Raw genomic sequence first — 18157 nt, forward strand, 5'->3', positions numbered from 1 at the left:
ATTTAAAATAATTTCCACTTAAAAGTCAGATTAAGAAATTTGATAGGCAAGAGATTACAAATATACTATATATAGGGAGCACAAAGATGCATGCATTTTTGCCACATTTAGTAAATGATGGGATGGAATATGTATGGTATGAAATATGTACGTGTTTCATTTAGCTCAAAATTTAAAATAAAACAAAACAAAACAAAAACTTTGTCAAAATATGGTATGAAAAACAGAAAAAATATCATAAATATTAAATGTTTTTAGGGTATATTACGAATTTGAACGAAAAATCCGGGACTAAAATATATTTATTTTTTTAAATTATATTTCAATATAGTATCGTACTTATATTACCTTAATATAATTTTATATTTTGTTTTTATAAAAAGCAAAAAAAATTAAAAAATATTATTAAAAAACAACTAATTAAGAATTTAATAAATTAAAAAAAATATTTTTCTTCAATTTTTAGTTGCATTTATAAGGAAAATTTATAACAAGTAAATGAAGGATGTGATGTTTTATATATTCTTTCATGCACTTACTTAGTCAAAAAAAGGAATATTTCTTATGTTATTACACTTTTAAATGATTTTGTTTGGTTCGTTTTAAATCCATTATATAGATTATATATGGCAATAGGATCTAGAAATTCAAATTATAAAAAAAAATTAATATATGGAAAAAAATTCAAGATTATAACAAAAGCGTGAAAATGCTGATGTTTAATTCAATTAATAAAACATAGAACTAAAAATATTAATTTTGATAATTTAATTATTATATATAATGAAATATCTTAACAAAATAACAAATTATACTATCAAGAAAAGTACTGAAGTTCAGCTTAAAAAAAAACATGTATTTTTCAGAGTATTTTTATTTTGTACGATAAATGAGAGTTTTAATTTAAAGAAAAAAAAAAAAAAAAACACATACGTACGTGTAATAATACGCGGACTCTACAAAGTACAAGCTAAGATTTTTGCTTTGGTATGAAAGTACATTGCATTTAAGTGTGCCATTTTTGGTACATATATTTTTGGTGCGTGAATTAAATTGCATTGATCATGAAATGGCATGTAAGGGATGTACAGAATGGGAATCAGAGAGCACCCTTTTGATATGGTAGCAGCAATGTGAAATAATCTGCCCTTACTTTTGTTTCCAAATTGCAATGAATGCTCTTGGATGTGTTTCCAAAATTAATATTTGTAGGCATGTCACACTTTTATTTCTGTCCATGTCCTTTGAGGCATAAATACCCTTAATATTTAGGCTTTTCCCATCTCAGTATCTCATTGTTGATGCCATGTCTATATCCCCAGTTGCTCATATTCCCTCTGTCCAAACTTCTCTTGCCAACCCCATCCATCCTCTCTCTTTATTATCTTCCCCTTCAAAAACCAAATATAAGTATAATCTCAAAAGAGATTGCTAGATTATTAAATCGGATCAATGATTTACCAGAAGAAATTTGTATTTCATGTGAAAATTAAAAGTCAGTTGAATTGTAAGTACAATTCTTTTTCTTTTTTAATGAGTAAAAAAAGATGAGTGCTTTTTGGAATAAATTAGTTTTTGCTAATGGTATTGGGCTAATCTTACCCTAAAGAGAACAAGTTAGTAACTTTTTGAATTTGTTTTCCTCCATTATGGTTTCTCTAAATCCATGATCAGCTCAAATCCTGCACGATCATTTGGTTTTTGAGTTTAGACTAGAGTTGTTTTTTGTTATATTTTTTAGCAAAATCATGGTGCATCATAGAATGGAATATGATGGCAGTGTTTTAATTTGTTTTTGCTAACAACACCTTGATTATGAGATAATAAATTACAAATTGTTTAAACCCAAAAATTGGTGTACGATCATTTTGCAGTAATCGAGCGAAGAAAGACAAGCATTCGTCTAGAAGCAGAAAGTTGTTCAATGGACGAGATTGCTTGGAGTGGTATTTACTATTTCTTGCTCCCTACTCCTTTTACTGCTTGCTTTTATTATTATTTATTTATATTTTTGTCTCATGTTATTGTGGTTTATATTTATATTTATATGTGATTATTTATATTCAAATACTACAAAAATATGGTATTTCTACCAATACAGAATCTTTAAGGTAAGGCCTGGTCAAATACTGGCCACAATACACAAAGTTAATTAATCTTAAGACCCAATTTGGAAGTGAAAAAGAAACAACATTTCTTAGTTTCAATATTTATCCATGGACGGTGCTCTCTAAAGTGATCTGAAACTATTTTGTCCACCACCACCCCCCCCCCCCCCAAACAAAAAAAAAAACTACGATTTGAATTTGGCTTAATCAGCATGTTTTCCTCAAACTTTTAATATGGAATGGAAGAGTTTCTTATGATTTAGTTTGTAGATGTAGTAATTGTCTCTCTTAGGAAAAGAGGGCATTTATATCTGAATTTCTTTAGGTTGCAATCTTTCTGAATAATATAGGCACTCTAATTGGGTAATTGTACAATAGCAAATATTTTTTTGAAGTTCATTTAAGAGAGAGAGAGAGAGAGAGAGAGAGAATACACACATATCTTCTGGCAAGTTTGGTCATTATATTGTGTGTTTGCATTTTTATTTTTTTTGGTTAAACAGAACAATTTTGTTGCCACATCTTGCTTTTAAGGCCATTATGTATGTGTGCCTTTAATTCAATTATAGATTTATTTATGTTCATTTAAAAAATAGAGCAATTCTCAAATAAAATCAAGATACAGATAAGATAATTGATTCCCGGGCAGCATTACTACACTAGCGCATTCTTCTTCTTCTTCGACTGCTATTTTTTAAATAAAAATAATATATCGCATGAAATATATAATTCTAGAAGACACGTGTGGTAAGAGACGCGTGGAATACTTTGTGGCCCAAGTTCGAACCCTATTGAGCGTATTTAAAATTTTCTATAAAAATATATATATATATATATATGGGAGAGGATTACTAGAGTACTAGTATCAGCTGTGCTAAATGCTAAATTCTTAATGTGGGGGATAAAAGGATCAGGCCCAAATTAACGGGCCGAACACCCACGAGAGAACTGTTTCACATCCGAAGAGAAGGATGAGTAGAATGCAAGGTCCAGATTGGAGCGGAATCCTCTGGGCAGAGGATCATTGCTTTCCGAGGAGGATGTCTCCAGTCCGAGGAGGACATCTCCTGTCCGAGAAGGAAGCTTTACCCTGGTATGATAGCGGAGACTAATTGAGCCGGAGAAAGGCCTGGTTGATCGTCCGAGGAGCCCACCTGATCAAGATAAGCTCAAAGCACACTCAAAAACGATAAGGATGAAGAAATATATGAGGGAAAGGCTGCTGCCACCGTATTCAATGCATTGCAACAGCTTTTCTGGCCGCATTTATGTGGAGAAGACACCTGAACAGTGTTTCATGACCTACCGCCACTCACACAGAGATGAAAAGCAGCTGCCTGACGTGACAGGTACTTGAGCACGTCCACGATGGAGCACGTGGATGGTAGGATGAGAGTGAGAGTGGCTATATAATAGAGGGTGAGGGTATGAAACGGGGATGGAATGGGGGCGAAGCTGATCAAGAAATAAGAAAAGAAGTGATAATCTTTTGCGGAAAACTCCCTTGTCCACTCTAGTTCTTCAACCACACTCTACAAATTAATTGTCTTTGGGTTTACGTAGAGAAACGAGACCCTACACTTAACATTTAGCATACTAAACACCAAAAAATTACTTTCATTGGATGTTCTATATGTCAAAAAAATCGTTGAATTACATTTTATATGTTCTTAACATGTATGTTAATTTTTATATTAATCGGATATTATTTATTATTTGATCTATAAACTCATCTTTTATGCATTATTTTAAATTACAAAAAATTTGAATTTTAACAATTGATTGATGACATAGCTATTAATTTTTGATCACCTCGAAATTTTGCAAGCATGAAGAATATACGAAGATAATGTAATCTAACGGTGAATTTGTAAATATTCACATCCAATTAAAAAATATTAAGTGAACCCAACCCATTTAATATTATTTTATTCTCTTTTCCCCCTTTTCTCTCTCATACGCCTGCTATCCTTCTTCTTTTACCTTTTTTTTTCCTCTTCTCTTTGCACTCTTTTCTCACTCATACTCTGTTTGTATTATTTTAATGACATGATAATATTATTTTAATGTGGTGAATGTTAAAATAGAACATGTGATGTAGGGTATATTGTAAAATGCTGTGTTAAAATAAATAAAGTGGGTTTTGGTGTGTCAAAATAATATTTGGTTTGGCACAATTAATGCTAGTGCTCTACGTGTATGTGAAACTTTTTAGACAAAATACAAATGAAATCTTTTAAGTTTGAGTTAATTGTTATTTTTGTCTAAAAAGTTTTATTTTTTGTTATTTTTATCCTTAAAGTTGACATTTGTTGTCAATTTACTCCTTTTGTCTGTCCAGTTAAATAATTCTCTTTAATAATTCTCCCCAGAGAGAGAGAGAGAGAGAGAGAGAGAGAGAGAGAGAGAGAGAGAGAGAGAGAGAGAGAGAGAGAGAGAGAGAGAGAGAAAGAGAGAGAGAGAGAGAGAGAGAGAGAGAGATTGGGATTATTGGAATTGTCTTGTACAAAACTAGAACATTTTTGTGAGACTTAGGTCTAGCCGTCTAGGTGTGATTTGTATTTAAAGTTAAAAAATGTGTTTTTGCTAAGGTTAAATATTTGAAGGTTTTATTTTTATTTTTTTTTATAGATTTTGTTTGTGGAGGTAGGATGGGTTGCGGAAACTATTTCTCTTCTTTCATTGTTTGATTGAAGATGGAATTAAGTTGGAATTTTAATCACGTTGGCTGCCATTGAAATTTTCTCATGGGAGTAACTGGTGCAGTAGTTGACGGCATTTCAATCTTGTGGATATCATGATTTTCGGGTTTTAATTCTTCTGTAACCAGCTTTTGAGGCATTGTTGGAAAATAAATTGGTGTTTAAGTTGTTATATGATGTTTCATCCTCAAGGAGCTTCAAGCATATTTATAATCTTCTCATTGTCACTAATGGAAAAATTTTCGAAGATAAACTTAAGAAGGATGTTACAGGTTCGAGATTTCTTTATTTTTAACTTCATCCATTATTTATTTATTTATTTATTATTCGAGAGTTACAATTAAAAATGCAATTTGCATTTTTACCAAAATCTTTTGTCTATATTTTCAAGAGGACCAATAATTTGTAAGCAAAGTATAGGAGAAAGTATGTTGTTCATTTCCATCAATACTACATATGGGTCTTAATTCTACTTTACACGGCAAAAAGAAACTCTTATTTCTTTTCTTTTGCTTTCAGCATTTGTTGAAAGTTGACCTAGTACTTTCTTCAAGAGCAATTGCGTGATGCACATCATTTAGAAGTTTCTAAGTGTGATAAGCCTGGAAATCCATAGATGGAGGGTTCCTCAAGAGCAACTGCATGATGCACATCATTTAGAAGTTTCTAGGCGTGATAAGCTCGGAAATCCATGGAAGGAGGGATCAAACGTTTAAAGCTAATGCTTCTAAAGGTGTGATAAGCCCAAAAATTGCATGGAGGAGGGATCAAAAGTTTGAAGCTAATGCTTTAAAAGGCATGATAAGCCCGGAAAGTTCATGAAAAGAGATATCAAACACTTGAAACTCATGCTTCTAAAGACGTGATAAGCCCGGAAAGTTCATGGAAGGAGATATCAAACACTTGAAACTCATGCTTCAAAAGACGTGATAAGCCCGGAAAATCTATAAAGGAGGGATCAATCAAATGATTGAAGCTAAAGTCGTACAAGTCCATTGTTTTGCTTCCCTTAATTTGTTGAATGTAATGCTTTGTTACTTTCTTTGAATGGTATTGAGGCTTTGGAAATGACTATATATAGACTTTAGTAAATGATGGATAACAAAATGTATATGAATAAGAGTTTAATAAATGTTGATTTTTGACCCTTTTTGCTATAGACACTACGTGTTGGAAAATATAAGGTTTTGTAATAACCTGGAAAGAGCATTAGTCACATTTATGTTATACCCTATAAGAATTAGGTTAGTCACAATTAATGTTCCTTTTAGTTGTTTATAAAGCCTAGATTAATCTCATCATGGTCCACATCAAGCAGTGTCACTAAGACAACACAAGATTACTAGCTTGACTTTGATACCATTTGCAATGTCCCCGGGAAAAGTTCTAGCTATATCTATGTTATACATGAGTAATGGGATATCTTGGGCACTCAAAATCCTTCCCTTGGTGGGTTTATCATTTGTGCAATTCCTTTAGGGTCTGTTTGGATTGAGAGGGGAGGGAGGGGGAGTGGAAGGGAGTAGAATAAAATTAACTAAAAATAGACTAATTTTGGGAAAATCTACTCAACTACCCCTCTCTCCTCCTCAATCCAAATGGACCAAAGAAAGTAATGAGATACTATAGCCTTAAATCATGAAGATTAATGCATTGATAGATAAATTATCAATATTATGGAACACATTTTTTTTTTTTTTGCTATTATGCTTAAATTTGTGACTAATTTGACCTTAAGAGGGAGAGAGAATTACGGAAATATATATATATATATATATAACAACCTATTTTGTTGGTATTTAATGGTCAAATTAGCTGTGGAAATGTACGGAAAAACCATTTTAAAAACTGACTCAAATCAATAAATGAAAATGAAAAATCTAATTTAAGGGACCAAAATAAAAATAATTCCAAATTTTAAGTTTCATAATTGTAATTTAGTCCATAAAATAAATCAATTTATTCATTTAATTTCCTCCATAAGTGCTAGACCAAAACACACAGTTTCGCACTCGTTTCAGACCCTAAAATGTTGAACTGTTAAACCCTAACAAAAAACCCTACCTTTCTTCTTCATCTTGACCTAGAAAGCCATACAAACCAAAACTAAAACCAAAGAGAGATCAGAGATGGGAGGGTTACAAAGAAAATACAAGAGGTCAAAGTCAAAGGTCCGAGTGGGTGAACTGAAGAAAAACCCACACGTATTCAAGCCAGCCTTCAACGTTCCTCCAAAGATTCACTCCATTGTCAATCAAGACCCTTCGAATTGGGACGACAAGGCCAGCGTCATCCAAAACTACAAGTCCTTCGGTGTCATTTCTAACCCTAACTTTCTCAGCGTTCAATCTCACACCTCTCACATCATCAAGAGCGACTCTCTTAATGTAACGCCCCAGCCAGTTTAAAAAAAAAGAAAAAGAAAAATGTAAGGTCAGATTTTTTTTTGAGACACACGTGCCTCCCAACTACCCCTCCCATTCCCACCACACATTTCACTCTCCCCCTCTTTAGCTGGCTCACTTACTTCCCTTCTTTCTTTCTTTTCATTTTCTCTCATACACTCCTCTCTACTCTTATATCCTCTCTCACCGGTACTTCCACACCACCACCACCACCATTTCCACCATCATTTTCTGGCAAGATAACCGAAAAATTCTTGTGAACCTATAAACACCTTCACATCCTTTTTTTGAGGTAAAAATTTCTAATCTTTTTGGTGGGTTTTACACTTTTGCTTGAGGTTATTTTTATGTAAGCTTTAATAATGATACCCATGTGATTTATGAGTATTGGAAGTGATATTTATGTGTTTGTATGTATGGGTTTTGTAATGGTGGAATTATTTGATGAGTGGGTATATGGTTTGTGCTAATGATGACTACCTAAGGTTTATTTATGGTGGAAAATTTAGGGGTTTTGAGTTATAACATGTGATGTTTGGTAAATCTAATTTTTTCATTGCCATTGGGTTTATTTGGAGTTAGTTGAAGTTCTAAATTTCTTGTTTTGGAGGATATTTTGATTTTGCTTTCATAGGTCTCTTAATGATGTAGTGTAAATTTTATGAAACCTAGTTATAATGTTGGAGATGATATTAAATGGGTTAACTTTATAAATTGGAGTTTATGCCTTGTGAATTAATTGTTGAGAAACTTTGGAAGTGGGATATATTATTATTGACAAGATTAAATACTAGGCTTGCCTAATTTAGTGCTTATTTAGCAAATTTCTAAATTGTAACTAGATACAATTTTAAGCTCTATGCTTATGGTGTTAGGTTTACTTGATATTGTTTAGGTTCTAGCTAATCTCCTTGGAGCTTGGAGAGTTAGGCTTTTGCGGTTGTGAGGTAAGTAGCTTATTAATGGGATTTTTGAAAAATAATCATGTTGTATAAATGTTGTTTTTGGGTTAGACACGCTTTTGGAAACTACCTATGGAAACTATATTTTCCTAAAAACTATTGTGTCGTAACATTAATATATATATATATATATGATTATATATGAAAATGCATATTTGGTATTGCATTTAGGGAAATGCATGAATTGTTGATATGGAAAAATGAGCATCTTTTATTTAATCTTTGATAAGGAAATCTTCGATTTTATGGTATATTAGAAAATTTAAAGATGCTTATCTTGTCTTGTTATGTGGGAAATTGATAGAAAATCTCTTGACAAGAATGAAGTTGAAAACCTTACAAACTTTGCGGAAGTTAGATTATTTAAGATTTTTCTGAAATTACCTAGACATAAACTATGTGTTTCAAAGTATATGTAACCTGTGAGCTTTATGTGGTTTTAACAACATGTCATGTGTGATTTCTTGGTGATCACCCGATTTGGTTTTCGTAATTTTTGTGATAACATAATCAAATCTAGGTCAGTACCCTTTCACTTTGGATGACGCGTTTTTCCCTACTGTCCATGGGGGGAAGAGATTCCTTGATTGTATATGAATGAGGCTGCTGCCCATGGGGCCAAGAGACCACATACAAGAGAGGTCCTATTTGACGCTCTCTCTTTGCTGCCCATGGGGGCAGAGAAAAACTTTGAGGGTATGGGTGAGGTTGCTGTTCATGGGGCCAAGAGTTTGCATACCATAGAGGACAATATCATGCTAGTTGTGAATGAGTGGATCCCCTAACCAGTCTACGTGGTAGTGTGGTATATTTGTGATAATTTACCTTATGTTAGATATTATGGCCTTGGAAATTATATTGTTGGTGCTCATAAATTATAGTATATAATTTCAAGGTATTTACTTTGAGAAATTTTGTGTTTCATTATTAAATCATTCTTGTCATATTATTATTATTGAAGATAAAACTTGCATTTCCCCTACCCCCATTAATTATGCTACTTACTGGGCTCTGTCTCATTCCATTATTTTATAAACTTTTTAGAGTAGACAACAATCTTTTGAGACAACTCTTTTTGGTGGCTAATAGTAGTAGACTAACTACTGATGAAGGCTGAACTTTTGTAATTGGGATATTAGATAATGTACATCTTAGAATAGGCTTGACTCATTCTTTTGTATATTATAGTGGTTGTGATGTTATTCTCACTGATGGGACAAGCTAATAATATGTAATTATTTATTCAGACCTCTATTCTTTTGTGGCCAATGGTTCTTGTAATTATTACTTAGAGCTCTGACTTATTCTGAGAGTATATTCAATGGAATTATTATGATAATTCTTGATGTTGGTACTTGATAGGATTTATGTTGATTGAATTGTCAAAAAGGAAAAAAATCTACAGGTACTTTGAGACTTCTTTCTCATGCTTTGGACCCTTTGGGATTTGGGGTGTGACACTTAATGTCTCGCAGACCCAGCCATCCGATTGAGCTGAAGCCGACGAGCTCCAGCTCTTTGACTCTGATAGTGATCTCAAAGAAGACAGTCTGTTCTTTAATCTTTTTCCCTCTTTTCCAATTTGTAGTTATTTAATTTTAAATTGTCACTATTTTATTTTTAAAGTAATGTTTCATATAAGAGATGCTACAATACAACTTTGCAATTAACAAAAATATCAATTTAAAAAAAAAGTAATATAGGAAATTGAAGTTTTTTTTTTATTATTTATTTTTTAAAATTTTTTGATTTTTGAAATGTTTCATATAGTCTAGGAAAATCCGAAAAGAAAATGTGATCATAATATTGTAAGGCACATTTGTACATGTTATATGTGTATTGCGCTAGGAAGCACATACACTTCTTTTTTTGGGTACCCTACTAGTGTCTTACTATGTAGTACTTGTGGGCAGTGACTGTTTCCATTTCCGGGCTTCCTAGTTATTGAGTGATGCTATAGCTAATAGACAAAGCGAAAAAGTGTATTTATTTATTGTGTTGTTGATGTGGCACCCATCGCATTTATTGCCATGCCAATTTGTAAGCCTTTGTAGTAAAATTGGTGCTTGTTCATATTCATCTCACAAATCATGATATGTTTTTAGTAAAAACACCTTTATGAGATAATCATTAAAAATTATTAACCCCAAACTTGATGTACCATCATTTTTGCCGTAATTGGGCTACGACAAGCAGGCAACCGGCTTGAAGCACATATTAGTTCAATGGACGAGGTTGCTTGGAGTGGTATGTATCAAAATTTTTGTTTGTACATGTTCACTCATCACTGTGGTTTATATTTATATAATTATATGTGATTATATATATTCATATAGTGCAAAAATATGGTACTCCAGCCAATACCGTTCACAAAGTTAATCTTTTAGGATCCGATTTAGAATTGGAAAAAGGGGGCATTTGTTAATTTGAATATGAATATATGATGCTCTTTGAAACCTGCCATTTTGCACAAACTTCTGCTTTTGGTGTTTGTTTTTAAAAAATTAAAAATAAAAACATGATTTGAATTTTGCTTAAGCAGCTTATTTCCCTCAAAACATATCCAAGAGCATTCAGTGCAATTTGAAAATTACTATCTAATTATTTTGGAAAACCATGATTTGATTTTGCTTAAGCAGCTAATTGGAGAAAGTATATCGTTTGTTAATTTGCTTCCTTCAATATCACACACATGAACTTTAATTCCGCTTTAAATGGCAAAACGAAAATCTATTTTTTTTTTTTTCTTTCTTTCAGCATTTATAGGCCTAGTACTTTCCTCAAGAGCATAACATGCGATGTACATGATGCAAATATTGTTAGGCGTGATAAGCCCGAAAATTTATGGAAGGAAGGATCAATTGTTTGAAACTAATGCTTTTAAAGATGTGATAAGCTCAGGAATACATGGAAGGAGGGATCAAAAGTTTGAAGCTAATTCTTCTAAAGACGTGATAAGCTCGGAAAGTCCATGGAAGGAGAAATCAAACATTTGAAACTCATGCTTCTAAAGATGTGATAAGCCTGAAAAATCCATAAAAGGAGGGATCAAATGCTTGAAGCTAAAATATGTAATTTCATTGATTTGCTTATACGCGAACTCTACAAACTAAAAACTAAAATTTCTTGCTTTGGTATGAAAGTAAATTGCATTTAAGTGTGCCATTTTTGGTACATATATTTTTGGTGACCAAAACACACCACTACAGAGGAGCACGTCAGATGGAGATTTCCTTTAGCTCCAAATTTCTCCTTCAGATGGCTGTGCAAGACCGGACTGGGAGGAGCTTTTGCAGTGGATTTGGGAGCTTCTTTAGAAGAAAGTGAAGAACGAAAAAAGGAAAAAGATGGTTGTGTAGAGAAGTGATTTATGACCGTTGGAAGGAGTAAAGTTGAGACTGATGGGACAACCCTCTGACCGTGGGGCCCAATTGGTGCTGAATAATTACGAAAATTGCCATGAGTTAACAAATCTCATAACTCAAAAAAATGAAAACAAGCCCTCCGGAGTTTCCTACTCTGATAACTCATATCTCAAAATTTTGAGATTTGTTAACTGAGTTCACATCCGGAAAAAAAGCCAAACAAACTTCATGCATGTGGGGCCCACGGATTTTGAGATATGAGTTAACAAAACTGAGTTTTGTTAACTCATATCTCAAAATCCAAACAACACCTTAATGTCTCGCAGACTCCGCCATCCGATTGAGCTGAAGCCGACGAGCTCCAGCCCTTTGACTCTGATAGCGATCTCAAAGAAGACAGTCTGTTCTTTAATCTTTTTCCCTCTTTTCCAATTTTTAGTTATTTAATTTTAAATTGTCACTATTTTATTTTTAAAGTAATGTTTCATATAAGAGATGCTACAATACAACTTTGCAATTAACAAAAATATCAATTTAAAAAAAAAGTAATATAGGAAATTGAAGTTTTTTTTTTTTTTTAAATTTATTTTTTTAAATTTTTTGATTTTTGAAATGTTTCATCTAGTCTAGGAAAATCCGAAAAGAAAATGTGATCATAATATTGTAAGGCACATTTGTAAATGTTATATGTGTATTGCGCTAGGAAGCACATACACTCCTTTTTTTGGGTACCCTACTAGTGTCTTACCATGTAGTACTTGTGGGCAGTGACTGTGTCCATTTCCAGGCTTCCTAGTTATTGAGTGATGCTACCGCTAATAGACAAAGCGAAAAAGTGTATTTATTTATTGTGTTGTTGATGTGACACCCATCGTATTTATTGCCATGCCAATTTGTAAACCTTTGTAGTAAAATTGGGGCTTGTTCATATTCATCTCACAAATCATGATATGTTTTTAGTAAAAACACCTTTATGAGATAATCATTAAAAATTATTAACCCAAAACTTGATGTACCATCATTTTTGCCGTAATTGGGCTACGACAATCAGGCAACCGGCTTGAAGCACATATTAGTTCAATGGACGAGGTTGCTTGGAGTGGTATGCATCAAAATTTTTGTTTGTACATGTTCACTCATCACTGTGGTTTACATTTATATAATTATATGTGATTATATATATTCATATAGTGCAAAAATATGGTACTTCAGCCAATACCGTTCACAAAGTTAATCTTTTAGGATCCGATTTAGAATTGGAAAAAGGGGGCATTTGTTAATTTGAATATGAATATATGATGCTCTTTGAACCTGCCATTTTGTACAAACTTCTGCTTTTGGTGTTTGTTTTTAAAAAATTAAAAATAAAAACATGATTTGAATTTTGCTTAAGCAGCTTATTTCCCTCAAAACATATCCAAGAGCATTCAGTGCAATTTGAAAATTACTATCTAATTATTTTGGAAAACCATGATTTGATTTTGCTTAAGCAGCTAATTGGAGAAAGTGTATCGTTTGTTAATTTGCTTCCTTCAATATCACACACATGAACTTTAATTCCGCTTTAAATGGCAAAACGAAAATCTAATTTTTTTTTTTTCCTTTCTTTCAGCATTTATAGGCCTAGTACTTTCCTCAAGAGCATAACATGCGATGTACATGATGCAAATATTGTTAGGCGTGATAAGCCCGAAAATTTATGGAAGGAAGGATCAATTGTTTGAAACTAATGCTTTTAAAGGTGTGATAAGCTCAGGAATACATGGAAGGAGGGATCAAAAGTTTGAAGCTAATTCTTCTAAAGACGTGATAAGCTCGGAAAGTCCATGGAAGGAGAAATCAAACATTTGAAACTCATGCTTCTAAAGATGTGATAAGCCTGAAAAATCCATAAAAGGAGGGATCAAATGCTTGAAGCTAAAATATGTAATTTCATTGATTTGCTTATACGCGAACTCTACAAACTAAAAACTAAAATTTCTTGCTTTGGTATGAAAGTAAATTGCATTTAAGTGTGCCATTTTTGGTACATATATTTTTGGTGCGTGAATTAAATTGCATTGATCATGAAATGGCATGTAAGGGATGTACAGAATGGGAATCAGAGAGCACCCTTTTGATATGGTAGCAGCAATGTGAAATAATCTGCCCTTACTTTTGTTTCCAAATTGCAATGAATGCTCTTGGATGTGTTTCCAAAATTAATATTTGTAGGCATGTCACACTTTTATTTCTGTCCATGTCCTTTGAGGCATAAATACCCTTAATATTTAGGCTTTTCCCATCTCAGTATCTCATTGTTGATGCCATGTCTATATCCCCAGTTGCTCATATTCCCTCTGTCCAAACTTCTCTTGCCAACCCCATCCATCCTCTCTCTTTATTATCTTCCCCTTCAAAAACCAAATATAAGTATAATCTCAAAAGAGATTGCTAGATTATTAAATCGGATCAATGATTTACCAGAAGAAATTTGTATTTCATGTGAAAATTAAAAGTCAGTTGAATTGTAAGTACAATTCTTTTTCTTTTTTAATGAGTAAAAAAAGATGAGTGCTTTTTGGAATAAATTAGTTTTTGCTAATGGTATTGGGCTAATCTTACCCTAAAGAGAACAAGTTAGTAACTTTTTGAATTTGTTTTCCTCCATTATGGTTTCTCTAAATCCATGATCAGCTCAAATCCTGCACGATCATTTGGTTTTTGAGTTTAGACTAGAGTTGTTTTTTGTTATATTTTTTAGCAAAATCATGGTGCATCATAGAATGGAATATGATGGCAGTGTTTTAATTTGTTTTTGCTAACAACACCTTGATTATGAGATAATAAATTACAAATTGTTTAAACCCAAAAATTGGTGTACGATCATTTTGCAGTAATCGAGCGAAGAAAGACAAGCATTCGTCTAGAAGCAGAAAGTTGTTCAATGGACGAGATTGCTTGGAGTGGTATTTACTATTTCTTGCTCCCTACTCCTTTTACTGCTTGCTTTTATTATTATTTATTTATATTTTTGTCTCATGTTATTGTGGTTTATATTTATATTTATATGTGATTATTTATATTCAAATACTACAAAAATATGGTATTTCTACCAATACAGAATCTTTAAGGTAAGGCCTGGTCAAATACTGGCCACAATACACAAAGTTAATTAATCTTAAGACCCAATTTGGAAGTGAAAAAGAAACAACATTTCTTAGTTTCAATATTTATCCATGGACGGTGCTCTCTAAAGTGATCTGAAACTATTTTGTCCACCACCACCCCCCACCCCCCCCCCCCCCCCAAAAAAAAAAAAAACTACGATTTGAATTTGGCTTAATCAGCATGTTTTCCTCAAACTTTTTAATATGGAATGGAAGAGTTTCTTATGATTTAGTTTGTAGATGTAGTAATTGTCTCTCTTAGGAAAAGAGGGCATTTATATCTGAATTCTTTTTAGGTTGCAATCTTTCTGAATAATATAGGCACTTCTAATTGGGTAATTGTACAATAGCAAATATTTTTTGAAGTTCATTTAAGAGAGAGAGAGAGAGAGAGACGAGAGAGATACCACATACATCTTCTGGCAAGTTTGTCATATAATGTGTGTTTGCATTTTTATTTTTTTTGGTTAAACAGAACAATTTTGTTGCCACATCTTGCTTTAAGGCCATTATGTATGTGTGCCTTTAATTCAATTATAGATTTATTTATGTTCATTTAAAAAATAGAGCAATTCTCTCAAATAAAATCAAGATACAGATATAGATAATTGATTCCCGGGCAGCATTACTACACTAGCGCATTCTTCTTCTTCTTCGACTGCTATTTTTTAAATAAAAATAATATATCGCATGAAATATATAATTCTAGAAGACACGTGTGTAAGAGACGCGTGGAATACTTTGTGGCCCAAGTTCGAACCCTATTGAGCGTATTTAAAATTTTCTATAAAATATATATATTATATATATATGGGAAGGATTACTAGAGTACTAGTATCAGCTGTGCTAAATGCTAAATTCTTAATGTGGGGGATAAAAGGATCAGGCCCAAATTAACGGGCCGAACACCCACGAGAGAACTGTTTCACATCCGAAGAGAAGGATGAGTAGAATGCAAGGTCCAGATTGGAGCGGAATCCTCTGGGCAGAGGATCATTGCTTTCCGAGGAGGATGTCTCCAGTCCGAGGAGGACATCTCCTGTCCGAGAAGGAAGCTTTACCCTGGTATGATAGCGGAGACTAATTGAGCCGGAGAAAGGCCTGGTTGATCGTCCGAGGAGCCCACCTGATCAAGATAAGCTCAAAGCACACTCAAAAACGATAAGGATGAAGAAATATATGAGGGAAAGGCTGCTGCCACCGTATTCAATGCATTGCAACAGCTTTTCTGGCCGCATTTATGTGGAGAAGACACCTGAACAGTGTTTCATGACCTACCGCCACTCACACAGAGATGAAAAGCAGCTGCCTGACGTGACAGGTACTTGAGCACGTCCACGGATGGGGAGCACGTGGATGGTAGGGATGAGAGTGAGAGTGGCTATATAATAGAGGGTGAGGGTATGAAACGGGGGATGGAATGGGGGCGAAGCTGATCAAGAAATAAGAAAAGAAGTGATAATCTTTTGCGGAAAAACTCCCTTGTCCACTCTAGTTCTTCAACCCACACTCTACAAATTAATTGTCTTTGGGTTTACGTAGAGAAACGAGACCCTACACTTAACATTTAGCATACTAAACACCAAAAAATTACTTTCATTGGATGTTCTATATGTCAAAAAAATCGTTGAATTACATATTTTATATGTTCTTAACATGTATGTTAATTTTTATATTAATCGGATATTATTTATTATTTGATCTATAAACTCATCTTTTATGCATTATTTTAAATTACAAAAAAATTTGAATTTTAACAATTGATTGATGACATAGCTATTAATTTTTGATCACCTCGAAATTTTGCAAGCATGAAGAATATACGAAGATAATGTAATCTAACGGTGAATTTGTAAATATTCACATCCAATTAAAAAATATTAAGTGAACCCAACCCATTTAATATTATTTTATTCTCTTTTCCCCCTTTTCTCTCTCATACGCCTGCTATCCTTCTTCTTTTACCTTTTTTTTTCCTCTTCTCTTTGCACTCTTTTCTCACTCATACTCTGTTTGTATTATTTTAATGACATGATAATATTATTTTAATGTGGTGAATGTTAAAATAGAACATGTGATGTAGGGTATATTGTAAAATGCTGTGTTAAAATAAATAAAGTGGGTTTTGGTGTGTCAAAATAATATTTGGTTTGGCACAATTAATGCTAGTGCTCTACGTGTATGTGAAACTTTTTAGACAAAATACAAATGAAATCTTTTAAGTTTGAGTTAATTGTTATTTTTGTCTAAAAAGTTTTATTTTTTGTTATTTTTATCCTTAAAGTTGACATTTGTTGTCAATTTACTCCTTTTGTCTGTCCAGTTAAATAATTCTCTTTAATAATTCTCCCCAGAGAGAGAGAGAGAGAGAGAGAGAGAGAGAGAGAGAGAGAGAGAGAGAGAGAGAGAGAGAGAGAGAGAGAGAGAGAGAGAGAGAGAGAGAGAGAGAGAGAGAGAGAGAGAGAGAGGGGAAGCTATTTTTGTATCNAAGTTAGAATTTTAATCACGTTGGCTGCCATCGAAATTTTCTCATGGGAAGTAACTGGTGCAGTAGTTGATGACATTTCAATCTTGTGGATATCATGATTTTCGGGTTTTAATTCTTCTTTAACCAGCTTTTGAGGCATTGTTGGAAAATAAATTGGTGTTTAAGTTGTTATATGATTTTTCATCCTCAAGGAGCTTCAAGCATATTTATAATCTTCTCATTGTCACTAATGGAAAATTTTTCGAAGATAAACTTAAGAAGGATGTTACAGGTTCGAGATTTCTTTATTTTTTAACTTCATCCATTATTTATTTATTTATTTATCATTCGAGAGTTACAATTAAAAATGCAATTTGCATTTTTACCAAAATCTTTTGTCTATATTTTCAAGAGGACCAATAATTTGTAAGCAAAGTATAGGAGAAAGTACGTTGTTCATTTCCATCAATACTACATATGGGTCTTAATTCTACTTTACACGGCAAAAAGAAAATCTTATTTTCTTTTCTTTTGCTTTCAGCATTTGTTGAAAGTTGACCTAGTACTTTCTTCAAGAGCAATTGCGTGATGCACATCATTTAGAAGTTTCTAAGTGTGATAAGCCTGGAAATCCATAGATGGAGGGTTCCTCAAGAGCAACTGCATGATGCACATCATTTAGAAGTTTCTAGGCGTGATAAGCTCGGAAATCCATGGAAGGAGGGATCAAACGTTTAAAGCTAATGCTTCTAAAGGTGTGATAAGCCCAAAAATTGCATGGAGGAGGGATCAAAAGTTTGAAGCTAATGCTTTAAAAGGCATGATAAGCCCGGAAAGTTCATGAAAAGAGATATCAAACACTTGAAACTCATGCTTCTAAAGACGTGATAAGCCCGGAAAGTTCATGGAAGGAGATATCAAACACTTGAAACTCATGCTTCAAAAGACGTGATAAGCCCGGAAAATCTATAAAGGAGGGATCAATCAAATGATTGAAGC

The sequence above is a fragment of the Quercus suber genome, unplaced genomic scaffold (genome assembly GCF_002906115.3).
Source record: "Quercus suber isolate HL8 unplaced genomic scaffold, Cork oak 2.0 scaffold_29, whole genome shotgun sequence".
NCBI classification, from domain to species: domain Eukaryota; kingdom Viridiplantae; phylum Streptophyta; class Magnoliopsida; order Fagales; family Fagaceae; genus Quercus; species Quercus suber.